Genomic DNA, 15,280 nt, shown 5'->3' with positions numbered 1-15,280 from the left:
CATACTGTTTTCCACAGTGGTTGTATCATTTTATAGTCCCACCAGCAGTGTATGAGAGTCTCAATGTCTCCACATCCTCCCCAGCACTTTTCATTTTCTGTCTTGTTGAACTTTGCTACTAGTGCTGGGGCAAGATGGTATCTCGTTGTTGTTTTGATTTGCATTTCTCTAATGGCTAATTATCATGACTATTTCTCCATATGTTTGTTGGCTTCCTGAATATCCTCTTTGGTGAAGTGTCTATTCATGTCTTCTGCCCAGTTTTTAATTGGATTATTTTTCTTTTTGCTGTTGAGGTGTTGAAGTTTTCTATAAATTCTAGAGATAAATCCCTTGTCAGATATATCATTGCCATTTTTTTTTTTTTTTTTTTTTTCCGATCTGTAGGTTCTCTTTTGACTCTTTGGAAGAAGTCTTTGGAAGCACATAAAAATTTAATTTTTAGAAGGTCCCATTCATCTAGTTTCTCTTCTGCTGTTTGTGTATTTTGGGTTATGCTTGATAGTCTATTTATGCCATATATTTGCTGTTGTTGTTGTTATGTGCCATCGAGTCGGCCACGACTCATAGCGACCCCTCCTTGGGTTTCCTAGGCAGTATCACTACGGAAGTAGATTGCCCCATCTTCCTTCCGAGGAGTGGCTGGTGGGTTTGAACCGCCGGCCTTCTGGTTAGCAGTCAAGTGCCTGAGCCACTTTGCTACCAGAGCTCCTCCCTAAATTTGCCCCTAGTTTTTCCTTGAGGAACTTTATAGTTTTAGGTTTCAAATTTAAGTCTTTGATCAATCTGGAGTTAGCTTTCATATATGGTGAGATCTTGTTTTATTTTCCTGCAATGTATATCCAGTTTTGCCAGCACCATTTGTCAAACAGACAATCTCTTCCCCATTGAATGGATTTCAGCTCTTTGTCAAAGATCAGCTGACCATAGGTTGATGGATCTATTCCTGGGTTCTCAATTCTATTCCATTGGTCTATGTATCTGTCATTGTACCAATACAAGGCAATTTTGACTACTGTGGCTGTATAGTAGGTTTTAAGATCCAGGAGTGTGAGATCTCCTACTTTGTTCTTCTACTTCAACAATGCTTTGCTTATCTGAGGTCTCTTTCCTTTCTACATAAAGTGTGTGATTGGTTTTCCCATAAGGGAGGTGAGTTTTGACTTCATGTCCAGGCTTACCTACTTTGCCATCAGTGTGGGTTGGGAGGACTGGTCTTGAGGGAAGTCAGAGAAGGACAGACAGTCAGACATGGGGAATGGTAGGGTGTAATTTGAGAGAGCAGGAAAGAGGGAAATTAGAAGTCACATTGCTGAGTGTCTCTGTGCAGTAAACTCACCTGTTTTCTGAAGGCCAGCAGCTTACCTGGAAAAAGAACAGGAGCATGAAAATGAATTTCTCCCACATGATAGGGTTTGAGGTGAAATTTATGATGTGCACAGTGCCTTGGCCCATCAACAAGGAGGGTTTGTAAAAACGTAGGTCCCTAGAGAGAGAGACAGAGGTTCAAATTCAAGTCATATGCCAAATTCCAGACTCTCAGATTTTGTCTGAAGCAAAGAAACATATTTTCTTGAGCAGAGTCACAATTTCCCAAGAGAAAAGTAGCTCTTAATTTTTTCAGAGTCATCTTTTAATTTTGTTAATTTAAATTTGCAATCAAAATCCTAGATACACATGTTAAAACATCAAATAGTATTAAACAGTCATTAAGAAAAAGGAAACATATTCTCTCTTCTGACACCTATTCTTTAGCACAGAAGCTACACCACTTGTTTTTCTTTCTCCTCCATTTTCACTGTTTGGTGTCTTGGGAATCCTCCATATTTGAGTGCAAGGACTCCTATGCTGACTTTATGTATTCCTCTCTTTGTTTCTTCTTTCCTATACTCTGTACATTTGTCTACCTAACATTTTGGAAGATAACCTTACTTATCTTTCAATTGTCTGAGTATTTTCATTTGAGGCATTGCTTTTCCTTCCCTCCCCTCACTGCTGACCTCTGTGGTACTAGTTCCCCTGTGTAGAGCCCATCCTAACTTATTCTCGGACCAGCTCCCAGGCCACTGCACCCCTTTCTTAGCATATTCTGGGCAGAGCTATTTTCTGTTTGATCCACCAGCCAGTGACCATCAAGTCTGTTCAGACTCATGGCAACCCACTGCGTGTTGGAGTTGAACTTTGCTCCATGGGTTTTCAATGGCTGATATTTTTGGAAGCAGATTGCTAGGTTTTTCTTCTGACGCACCTCTGGGTGGACTTGAACCTCCAACATTTTGGTTAGCAGCCAAGAGCTTAACTGTTTGCACCATGCAGAGGCCCTGCTTTCCATTTTTTTACATGTACTGAGATCCTTCAACCACCAATGATGGCCTTCCACTCCTCACCCACACCCTTTTGTGTCGGCCTTATTTTCACTTGTTTCTAATTTGGGTTCCTCTGGGGTGGAATTTGGGAGCTCTGGTGGTGTAGTGCCTAAGGCATTTGACTGCTAACCAGAAGGCTGGCGGTTCAAACCCACCAGCCACTCCTCGAAGGAAGGTTGGGCAATCTACTTCTGTAGTGATATTGCCTCAGAAACCCAAGGAGGGGTTGCTATGAGTTGTATTTGAATCCACGGCAGTGCGTTTGGTTTGGTTTTGGGGTGGAATTGGTGGTGGTCAGTTCACTTCCCTGACAGAGAGAAAGCAGAAGCCAATGGCAGGTGTTGAAGGGACATGAATGAACTTGACAAGTTGAGGAGCTTGTGAGGACCAACTAAGCCTCATCTCCTCCTGGTTCATTCATCCTGGCCTCCCCTTGCTATTCCTGTTTGGTCACTAGTCCTCCCATGACCATTTTTCTAACCACTTGGATGGAAGTAGAACAGATGGTGCATCCAGTGAACAAAGGATGGGGAATTCCTTTTGCTGTGATTGTTATTGTGTTGTTTTCTTTTCAATGCTAGTGTTTGACTTTAGATGGTAAACTGGTGATTAATAAAAATTATTCCTCCCTCCTGGAAGTAGAGTTAAACATTTATATTAATTCAAATAGTCACTCGGAGACACTTGGAAAAAGTGGGCAACTTTGTTGCTTTGCATAGCAATGACTAGAGCCTGGGTTCACATACTTCCACTTGGTAACAATAAATATAAATATATTTAAAGCTTGTTCACTAGCCGGAGTGGGGAATGTACAGAGTGGATGGGTGGGTGAGCATTGCTTTGCTGTGTAGAATTTTTAAAATCAAAATAAGGATTCATGTGTGCTGAGGAGACCAAGAGAGTGATGGAGAAAGTGCAAGACATCCTTCCAGGGACTGGTCCCTCCTGATAACATGCTAACATGCCCAAAGAGTGTGAGGCGAGTTCTCACCATCCTCAGTTCTAAGGACCATTCTAGCCGGACTTTAGACATATTCATTCATCTGGCCATGATATATTCAGTCTTCTTCGGTCTTCCTAATTCGTTGACCAGCTTGCATATGGGGTGGGGGTGGAACTGCTGCCAAGTCTGTTCTGACTCATAGCGACCCCTCCTTGGGTTTCCGAGGTGGTATCTTTATGGAAGTAGATTGCCCCATCTTCCTTCCGAGGAGTGGCTTGTGGGTTTGAACTGCCAGCCTTCTGGTTAGCAGTCAAATGCCTTAGGCACTGCACCACCAGGCTTGAGTCAGGCACATCTTAGTCATCAAAGTGATATCATTGCTCTTGAACACTTTAAAGAGATCTTTTCCAGCAGATTTGCCCAATGCAATATGTCGTTTGAATTCTTGACTGGTGCTTCCATAGGTGTTGACTGTGGATCCAAGTAAAATGAACCCTTGACAACTTCAGTCACATTTTGGGAAGTGTATCTATTGAAAAGGGGGCAATGGAGGTTCAGAGGTTGAATTCTCATCTTTGATTCCCAGACAGTGAACCTCATACGCAGCCACCACCTGTCTGTCAGTGGAGGGGTGTGTTGCTAGGATGCTGAACTGGTTTCAGCAAAACTTCCAGATAGAGATGGACTAGGAAGAAAAGCCTGGCAATCTACTTCTGCAAAGCAGCCAGTGTAACCCTATGACAGAGGTCTGTTCTTCATCCCATCATGAGGATGGTGTATGTTTCATTTCTCTGTGCATGGGGTCACCATGGGTCAGGGCTGATCTGATGGCTGAGAACAGCAGCAGCAACAATTGATGGGAAAGGACTGGTGAGCAGGAAGCCCAGGTGAAGGAACGTGGGGGAGTACTCTCAAACTTCAATGCTAAAGGAAATCCCCTCTGCAGATTCCTATGGTCCACCATCTACAACTATTGGAGAGTCTTCGCAGAGGACCTTGGCAAGATGTCCAGTCTAGAAGAAAAGCAAACACTTGTGTACATGACTGTGTGTGTGTGTGCACAGGTGTGAAAGAGAGAAAGAGAGGTGAATCATTAAAGAAATGGCTCAGCTAAATAAAGGATCTCATTATGTGTACTATTTTAATCCTCAGATGTCTGCCTTCCTCCCCCCTGAGGTTCCTGCTGAAATCTGACAATGGGGGCTGAACTTCACTGTCAGCTTCCATTAGGCAAATCAAGCAGGAAGAAGAAAGTGTGAGTCCGGCCTGGCAGGGAGCTGAGTCAGCAGTGATGATCTGCTGGAGCTGGAGGGGCCGGCCACCAAAGGGTTTAATTAGTCAAGGAGGGTTGTCTCCGCCCCCAGTACTCCTCTCCCCCTCCTGTTCACCCACCAGCTCTCTGGATGAGTCCCTGTCCTTGTCTCTACTCCCCAGGAGTGCAGTCAGGACAGCACACACCCAGTGCCAGCCTGGCAGCCTGCTGCCCTGGTTAAGGGCATTTCCTCCAAGGTAGACTCACATGCATGCATGCACACACTCATACATGTGCACATACTCACACACCTGCATTGGCTCTCTCTGTCTCTTGGCCCAACCACTGTGATTTCCTTCCCAATGGGTCCCAAGGAGCCCCATCTCCCTCCCTTGCCTCCTGCATCGTCCTGCAGTCCTTCAGCCAGTACCCAAATCATGTCAGCAATGTGAGATGTACCCTGCCTGAAAAGTGGAAAGGGCTCAAAGATGAGGTCTTCTCCCCCATCTTCTAGATGCAGGCCGGACCTAGAAAAAGCAGCTGAGAGGAATGAGAAACAGGTGGATCTGATCTAGAAAGATTAACTGGTGTGAATGGGCCCTAGATAACATTAAATGAGACAAGGTGTGATAAAGCATTCAAAAGCATGAAGCTCTAATAAATATGAGGGATCCATGTCATTAGGAGAGCCTAGGTGGTGCAAATAGTTGACACACTGAACTGCTAACCAAGAGGTTATTCGTTCAAGTCCACCCAGAGGCACCTTAGAAGAAAGGCCTGGCTATTAACTTCAGAAAAATAAGTCATTGAAAACCTTGTGGAGCACAGTTCTATTCTGATACATGTGGAGTCATTGTGTGTTGGAATAGACTCAATGGTAAATGTTCCTTTTATGTTTTATTTTTGTCTTTTAGTCTCAATGTTATTAAAAACTTAGCACCCTGATTAAATTGGTTTGGGATGTGGCCTGCAGGTCTAGATTTTTGGAAGATTCTAATGTGTAGACAAGTTTGAGTTCTCTAATGTGATTCAGCTGGCTGGTTCTTTTTCAAGAATCAACTTTTAAAGTAGATACACCTACAGAGAGAAAAGACTGGGATGTGTCCTGATATATTAGAATGTATAAAGTAACTAATAAAAATTTACTGTGATTTATACTATAATCAGTTATACTGTGTACTACTGTATAAAAAAAGAAGAGCCCAAATCAACACCTTAACACAACATCTCCAACAATTAGAAAAAGAGCAGCTCCAAAAAGCCTACAATCAACAGAAGAAATAATAAAGATTTGAGCAGAAATAAATGAAACAGAAAATAGATAAAATCAACAAGACTAGAAGTTGGTTCTTTGAAAAGATTAATAAAATGGCAAACCACTGGAAAACTTAAATGGAAGGAAGATGAAGATGCAAGTAAGAATAAGAAATGCAATGAGTGACATCACAACCAAACCAACCAAAATAAAAAGGATAATATCAGGATACTATGAAGAACTGTACTCCAACAAATTTGAAAACCTAGAAGAAATCACAGATTTCTAAAGGCACACAACTTACCTAAACTAACACTGACTGAGGTGGAAACCTTGAACAGACCCATAACAAAAGAAATTGAGCAGATCATTAATAAATTACCAACAACAACAAAAAAAAAGTCCTGGCCCAGATGCTTTCACTAGAGAATTCTACGAAACTTTCAGAGAAGAGCTAACACCAATCTTACTCAAATTATTCCAGAATGTAGAAAAGGATAGAATCCTTCCAAATTCATTTTATGAAGCAAGCATAACCCTGATACCAAAACGAGGAAAAGACACCACTAGAAAGGAAAATTACAGACCAATCTCTCCCGTGAATATAGATATAAAAACTTAAAATCCTAACCCAGAGACTCCAACACTATATCTGTGGTATAGTTACATGCCATGGCTTTTCTGGCCACCATCTTTGTAACTCCCACTTTGCTGTGAGCAACTGAGTGTCTGATTGTTAAAGTTATCCACCTGGTGTATTTCTGTTGAAGCAACACAAAGTAATCTTCTGGGAAGTGTGTGCTCTCTCCGGTGTATAGAATTCTAATGTTGGGACTGGTTAGTTTTGCTTCTCTGCCAGGCTTAAAATGAGCGCCCCTAGAAGCAGAAGGAATCAGTCTCTCTGACTGTGGCCTGAGAGAGATGTGCTGCTGAGAGAGATAAGTGCTACTGAGAGACTGAGAGAGATGGTTGGGTACTGAGAGAGACAGCACATTCCTGAACTTGTTGTAACCTGTTGCTTCCCTAATAAACCCCTTAATCTGTGAGGTTTGTGTGGCTACTGCAGTGAATTACTGAACCCAGCAGAGAGGGGCCATAGCAGGAACAGTTGGTAACAAGGTTAATAAGAGGGTTGGAGGGTGGCAGCATCTCTGGCTTCATAAGAACAGACCTTGGGTGATGGTGATTCTGTTTTCCTCGTGTAGTTAGAGGAGTTCAGAAGATGCCACCTCCTTGCCTCTTTAGCAATATCACAAAAATAACACATCATGACCAACTGGGATTCATAACATGTATGCAAGGATGGTTCAACATTAGGAAACAAAGCACTGTAATCCACTACATAAGTAAATAAAGGAAAAGAATCACAAGATCATATCAAACAATACAGAAAAAGCATTTGATAAAATCCAACACCCATTCCTGATCAAAACTCTCAGAAAAATAGGAATAGAAAGGAAATTCCTTAATATAATAAAGGGCATATATACAAAACCAACAGCCAACATTACTTGCAATGGAGAGAGACTGAAAACATTCCCCTTGTGAATGAGAACCAGACAAGGATACCCTCTGTCACCATTTCTATTCAACATTGTATTGGAAGTCTTAGCCAGGGCAATAAGGCAAAAAAAAAAAAAAGAAAGAAAGAAAAGAAAAAGAAAACCAAAGGCATTTAAGTTGGTAAAAAGAAGTAAAACTATGCCTATTGCAGATTATATGATCCTATACATAGAAAACCCAAGAGATTCAGCAAGAAAACTACTGGAACTAATTGAAAGATTTAACATAGTGGCAGGATACAAGATCAACATACAAAAATCAGTTGGATTCCTCTACATCATCAAAGAGATATTTGAAAAGGAAGTAAGGAAATAAATACCATTTACAATAGCTACCAAAGAGATATTTGGGAATAAAGCTTACCAGGGACATACAAGAGCTATACAAAGAGAACTACAAAAACACTACTTCAAGAAATTATAAGAGATCTACATAAACAGAAGAACATGCCATACTCATGGATAGGAAGATTGAACATTGTGAAAATGTCAATAATATCCAAAGCATCTATACATTCGATGCAATCCCAATCCAGATACCATCAACATTCTTTAAGGATATGGAAAAACTAATCACTCATTTTAGATGGAAAGGAAAGAGACCTCAAATAAGCAAAGTACTATTGAAAAAGAACAACAAAGTAGGAAGTCTCACACTCCTGGATCTCAAAACCTACTATACAGCCACAGTAGTCAAAATAGCCTGGTATTGGTACAATGACAGATACATAGACTAGTGGAACAGAATTGAGAACCCAGAAATAGCTGGTCAGCTGATCTTTGACAAAGAGCTAAAATCCATTAAATGGGGAAGAAATAGTCTCTTTCACAAATGGTGCTGGTAAAACTGGATATTCATTTGCAGAAAAATGAAACAAGATTCATACCTCACACCTGACACAAAAACTAACTCCAGATGCATCAAAGACTTAAAAGAGAAACCTAAGTGTGTAAAGTTGATCAAATAAATAAATAAATAAATAAAATAGGGGCAAACTTTGGGGCCCTAATTCATGGCATAAATAGACTGGCAAGCATAACCCAAAATGCACAAACAGCTGAAGATAAACTAGATGATGAGGACATTGTTAAATTAAATTCTTAAGTGCATCAAAAGACTTCTCAAAAAAAGTAAAAAAGAGAGCCTACAGATTGGGAAAAAATATTGGGCAATGACATATCTGACAAAAGATTTATCTCTAAAATTCATAGAAAATGCCAACACCCCTCAACAACAAAAAGACAAACAATCAAATTTAAAAGTGGGCAGAAGACAGGGACACTTCACCAAAGATACTCAGGCAGCTAATAATCAATCATATGAAGAAATGTTTGCAATCATTAGCCATGAGATAGATGCAAATCGAAACAACCATGAAATACCATGTCACCTCAGCATTAATAGCAAAGTTCAACAAGACAGAAAATAACAAATTCTGGTGAGGATGTGGAGAGATTCAGACTCTCATATACTGCTGGTGGGACTGTAAAATGATACAACCACTGTGGAAAACAGTATGGCGATTCCTTAAAAAGTTGGAAATGGAAATGCCACTTGATACAGCAATCCCGTTACTAGATAGATATATCATAAAGAAGTGAGAGCCAGGACAGGAACAGATATATTCACACCCATGATCATCACAGCACTATTCATAATGGCAAAGAAACAAAAACAACCTAAGTGGTCATCAATGGAAGAATAGATTACCAAACAATGGGTACATACACACAATGGAATACTATACAATACTAAAGAATAATGTAGAATCTGCAAAACACTGTATAACATGGATGAACTTGGAGGACATTATGCTGAGTGAAATAACTCAATCACAGAAGAACAAATATTGTCCATTATTGTAAAAAGTCAAGGAAAGTTTATATATGGCAGGAAATTTTCTTTGTTGGTTACTAGGGATGGGAGAGGAGGGAAAACTGCTAAACAGGTAAGAGACAGGTATTGATTTGGGTGAAGGGAAAGGCAATATACCAAAAGTGAGTGAGTAACACAATAACAAGACGTACAGACAACAAAGATAAACACCTTTACGTATACAATACTGCATTATCAGTAATAACAAACATTAATCTACAAGTAGATACATAGGTTGTTGTTAGGTGCCATCAAGTCGTCTCCGACTCATAGTGATCTTATGTCCAACAGAACAAAACACTGCCTGGTCCTGTGCCATCCTCACAATCCCTGCTATACCCGAGCCCATTGTTGTAGCCACTGTGTCAATCCATCTTGTTGAGGGCCTTCCCCTTCTTCGTTGACCCTCCACTTTACCAAGCTCAGTATCCTTCAGAGAATGGTCCCCACGATAAAAGGAGAAAAGATTGAAGTTGTCAAAGACTTCATATTACTCGGTTCTATCCACCAGCCACTCCTCGGAAGGAAGATGGGGCAATCTACTTCTGTAGTGATACTGCCTCGGAAACCCAAGGAGTGGTCGCTATGAGTCGGGTCCAACTTGACAGCACATAACAACAACAACAACACAATCACCACCAATGCAAGCAGCAGTCAAGACGTCAGAAACATCAGAAGATGTATTGCATTGGGCAAATCTGCTTTAAAAGATCTCTTTCAAGTACTGAAGGGCAAAGATGTCTCCTTGAAGACTAAGGTGCACCCTAACCCAAGCCATGTCCTTTTCAATCGCCTCATATGCATGTGAGTGCTGGATAATGAATAAGGAAGACCAAAGAAGAGTTGATGCTTTTGAGTTGTGCTGTTAGTGAACAATATTGAGAGTGCCAAGGACTACTAAAAGAACCAACAAATCTGTCCTGGAAGAAGTGCAGCCAGAATGACCCTTGGAAATGAGAATAGCCAGACTTTGTCTCACCTGCTTTGGTTGTATGTATCTCTGGAAGTATATAGGTAGACAGGCTGAATGATCAGCTATGTCTAGGCAAAAGGGAATATTCCCATGACAAGTCTGGCAGATGATATTGCTACATACATATTTATATGTATTGTAAGAACATCCATATAGAGAGAGCAAACAGGAGGCAAAGTTATGATAACTTCTTAGCTACAGCCAATCTCCCTGAGGGAGTGAGTTGTTGGACCTATGGGCTTGGGACCATAGGGGACATCAAGCTCAACTGGTATGACATACTACACAAAAACACTGTTCCACATCCTACTTTGGTAAGCAGCAAGCAGCCATCTAGATGCAACACTTAGTCTTTCCTCATCTGGAGAAAAGAAGAAAAGGAAAGACACATGGAAACAATTGGTCCAGGGGACTAGTGGGTCATGTGAACCTCAGCATACAAAACCATGAGACCAGAAGAATTAGATGGTGCCCAGCTACCACTATCAACCACTTGGAAAAGGATCAGTGCAGGAGATTCTGCATAGAGTGGGAGAAAAATGTGGAACAAAACTCAAAATCATAAAAAAGACTAGGCTTCCTTGTCTGATAGGGACTGGTGAAATGCTTGAGACTATGGCCCCTAGTCACCCTTCAGACCTGGAATTGAACTCACAGCCAAACAATAGATAGGCATAGAGGGTGAACATTTACACCAGGTAGGTACACTGCTTAGAACAATCAACCATGGGAAACCAGAAGGGCTGTATTTGCACAGGGTGATAGCTCAGAGGGCAGGAATGCATAGGAAGAAAGGACATAAGAAAGAGGTAACCACAGGGAAGAAGTGGGAAGAGAGCCGTTATATTATGGGGATTGCAATCAATGTCATGAAACAAATTGTGTATGAACTGCTATATGGAGAATCAATTTGCTCAGGAAACTTTCACCCAAATCACAATTTAAAAAAATAATAATAATAATAGGCAGATTACTCAACCACACAGGATGGAAAACCCAGAATAAAACCCTAGACTCAGGGGAAGCTTGTTGTTTGATGACAGTGGCATTGTAAGTCACTGGGAAAGGGTGGAGAACTTGCTTACAGCTGGAAAGATTGACACTGGGCTCGAGATGGGGAAACCCTGAGGTAGGTGGTAGCCCGGAAGCCCAAACAGAGAAGTGTGCATTTTACACAGCAAATCTTGGCACAGTGGATGGAGCATGATATTTCAGAGAATGCTTTCAGGGAACCTGGATAGTAACTCCGAAAGGATTCAGACCCCAAATTACCATCTTAACTAATAACATGCAAGAATGAGCACCAAGTGCAATAGAACTCCAAGTACATTACCCGCTAGCCTCAGTTATCCTGTCTATCCAAACACCAAACCCAACCCACCATCAGCGAATCGATTCAGACTGATAGCACCTCTGGAGGACAAAGCGGAACTGCCCCATAGGGTTTCCAAGGCTGTAGATCTTACAGAAGCCAACTGCCTTAGAGAAATGTGAATTCACACCACTGACCCTTTAGTTAACAGCCAAGTGCTTAGACACTGTGTCACCAGGGCTTCTTTCCTACCTATGTTGTTGCTGTTGTTATGTGCCGTCGAGTAAACAACAAAAAAACAAACTCTCTGCCATGGAGTTGAATACAAATCATAGCGATCCCTCTTTGGGTTTCTGAGGCAGTATCTCTATGGAAATAGATTGTCCAGTCTTCCTTCCGAGGAGTGGTTCACACTCCTGGCTGCTAACTGAAAGGTCAGACATTCGAATCTACCAACAGGTGGCTTGGAAGAACATCCCAGAGACCAGTTTCTGAAAAACCAGTCATAGAAAACCCTGTGGAACACAGTGCTAATATGACTCACATGAGGTTGTTTGTCGGGAGTCAAAATCAACAGCTGGTTCTGGTAAAATGGAGACAAGTGCACCTTCTCAGAGTGCTCCTGGGGCTTCCAGAAAAAGAAAAAAATCCATGCCCGTGTTTGGCCCAGAGCAGCTGGGCAGCTGCCAGGATTCTGGTTCATGGAGAATGAGCTCAGCTCTCAGCAGCCCTGACATGGAGGGGAGGGAAGGAACACAACTGCAGATAAAGCCGTGCCTGTGTTCAGAGAGTAATCACTGAATTTAGGGCACTCATCAGGCAAGCCCGGCTCTATTGGGTCTTTTATCTCAAATAAAAGCCTGCAACACAGGGATGGCATTATCATGTGTAGCTTATCAGAAGTGAATTCTGCACTTGTGGGCAAATAGAATAGATTGCAACTGCAGCCCTCCTCGGAGGGGCCCAGCGGCGCTGACAATCTAGACGAGGTGGAAGTGGGTCACTGTCTGCCCAGCTCCCCAGTGGCCAGCCTGGTGTGGGTGAGACTTTCCAATTCTCCTCCCCGCATGAGTGCAGAATTCAGCCACCCTAGGCGTGCACCCAGAGGGAGACAGAGGGGTGGGACGGGCCTCCACACAGCAGTTTGCAAGCGAGAGCTGGGGACATGTGCACCCTGCCCTCCCCTCATCCACACAGGCTCCACAAAATGAGTGTGAGTGACGGGGACCCGCTGAGCCTTTGATTCCCTCAGCTGCCGGCCCAGCAGGCCCTGTCCTGGAAATTAAGTGTGTGCTTCATCTGCGTGCGTAGGGCTTCAGACACCCATGCAGGCCTGTTGCTCAGTCAGCCCTCCATCTCAGCTTCCCTCCCCTCCCAGTTCCAGGGTGGCTCTTGCAAAGGATGTACACTCCTCCTTGCCCTGGACTCACCCAATTAAAGATGACACTTCCTTCCCGAGATAGGACTTAACCACCGCCATCGAGTTCATTCCAACCCATAGCGACATCCATTGGCAAGTAAATTGCCTTATCTGCCTACCAGAGAGCAGCTGGTGAGTTTGAACCACCGACCTTCTGGTTAGCAGCCAAACACCACACCCACTGTGCTACCAGAGCTTCTTGAGATAGGACTTAAGTAGAAGAAAGTACTTAGGGAGACTGTTGGTGGTGTGTCTCGTTGATGGGCGTCTAGACACAATATTTTGTTGTTTGCTTTCCTCTCTTCTTCCTTCTCTTTTTTCCTCCTCTATTTGGATTAGAAAAAAAAAAAAAAAAAGTTTTCTCTGCCAGCTAACTGATCTTTCTAAAACAGCTCCCCCTTGAACTTCGTTGGTGTTGGATGCTATGGTGTTGGCCCAATTCATGGAGACCCTGTGCACATGGGATGAAGTGCTGTGCCATCCCTATAACTGGATGTAGAGCAGACTGTTGTGCTTCCTACGGTTCTCACTGGCTGATGTTTGGAAATAGAGCACCAGGCCTTTCTTCCTACTCCATCTTAATCTGATAGCTCTGCTGACATCTGTTCAGGGTCACAGCACCGCACAAGTTCCCACTGACGGGCAGGTGGTGGCTGCAGAAGAGGTGCACTGGCCGGCAATCGAACCTGGTTCTCCCTTGTGGAAGGCGAGAATTCTACCACTGTACCACGGATGCCTCTCTCCCTTGTCACTCTCCGTGTGCTTTCAGCTCACCTAGAGCTCTTGTGAAAATGCAGTTCTTATTCAGCAGGGCTGAGATCCTGCCTTTCTTACAGGTGCTCAGGGGATGCTGAGGCTGCCAACTATGAACCACGTTCTCAGTTGCAAGAATCTAACTATCCACCTGGTCATGTTATTTCCCCTCTCAAAACCTCATAGCTTCCTGTTACTGAAAGAATGAAGTCTGGACTCTTTAGAAAGCCTGGGAGGACTTTCAGAAAATGGTTATTTATGTATTCATCTATTCATTCATTCATTTATTTATTCAACATAACAACACAATGCAATGCACTGCTGTGGAGTCGGATCCAACTCACAGTGACCCCTCCTTAGGTTTCTGAGGTAGTATCACTATGGAAGTAGATTGCCCAACTTTCCTCCTGAGGAGTGGCTGGTGGGTTTGAACCTCCAGTCTTCTGGTTAGCAGTCAAATGTGTTAGGCACTATGCCATCAGAGTTCCCTTTATTGATTCAGCAAATGTTTATTAAGTGCCTCCTCAGGGCTAGAGAAAGGAGCTCTGGTGGTGTAGTGGTTAAGGCATTTGGCTGCTAACCAAAAGGTCAATGGTTCCAACCTAGCAGCTGCTTCATGGAAGAAAGATGAGACCGTCTGCTTCCATAAACATTTACAGCTTTGGAAATCTAATGAGGGCAGATTTACTTTGTCCTATGGGGTCACTATGAGTTGAAATTGACTCTATGGAAATGGGTGTGATAGGGCTAGAGTGGAGCCCTCAGTGGTACAAATGGTTAATGCTCTTGACTCCTAACTTAAAGGAAAGTTTGGAGGTTCAAGGCCAACCAAAAGCACCTCAAGAGTAAGGCCTGACACCTACTGCCAAAAATTAGCCACTGGAACCCCTATGGAGGCCAGTTTGACTCTGACACACATGGTTGCCATGAGTCGGAATCAGCTTGACAGCAACTGGTTGGTTGGTTAGGGGCAAGGGCCCTACCATTGCTTTCCTGCGTCATCTCTTACCACTGTCAACAGAGAGGACCACATTGCTGCCGCTCCACGCTGCACACTCTCCCACAGACCGTACAATCACTCCTGCCTGTGTCTTTGTGTCCCCTTTAGCTCTGTGTTCCTTCCTTTCCCCTGTGCTCTATTTTTCAAATAGCCCTTCACCCTTCAAGGAGCTGTTTGTTGGCTCTGCTGAGAAGCCCTCCCCAGGCCTCCTGAATACCCCTTCAGTCATCTCATGGCATCACACACAAACCCCAGCACAGAACTTCTGGTAAGATGGAGGAATAGGCAGACAAGCAACACAGACCCTCTTCAACAAAGAAAAGAAAAACCAGTTGACAAAGATACAGAAGATAATCCTGGAGCCCTAAGCTTTCAAAGGAACTATACAGAATTGGATTAGGCACCAACTAGTGGAAAAACCTGAATGAAAACAGTGAGTACAGAGATGGTCAGAGCTGCAGACTGTCAGCTACTCTGATGGGACCAACAGCTTGAATATTTCCAAGTGGTGCTGGGACCTGAAAATTGACCTAAAGATCAGTCCTGGTCTGCAGGGATGATTGCGCTG

This window comes from Orycteropus afer, unplaced genomic scaffold (assembly GCF_000298275.1).
Source record: "Orycteropus afer afer isolate SDZICR_OR568_19922 unplaced genomic scaffold, OryAfe1.0 scaffold00006, whole genome shotgun sequence".
In the NCBI taxonomy this organism is placed as follows: domain Eukaryota; kingdom Metazoa; phylum Chordata; class Mammalia; order Tubulidentata; family Orycteropodidae; genus Orycteropus; species Orycteropus afer.
This window is presented reverse-complemented; position numbering follows the sequence as displayed.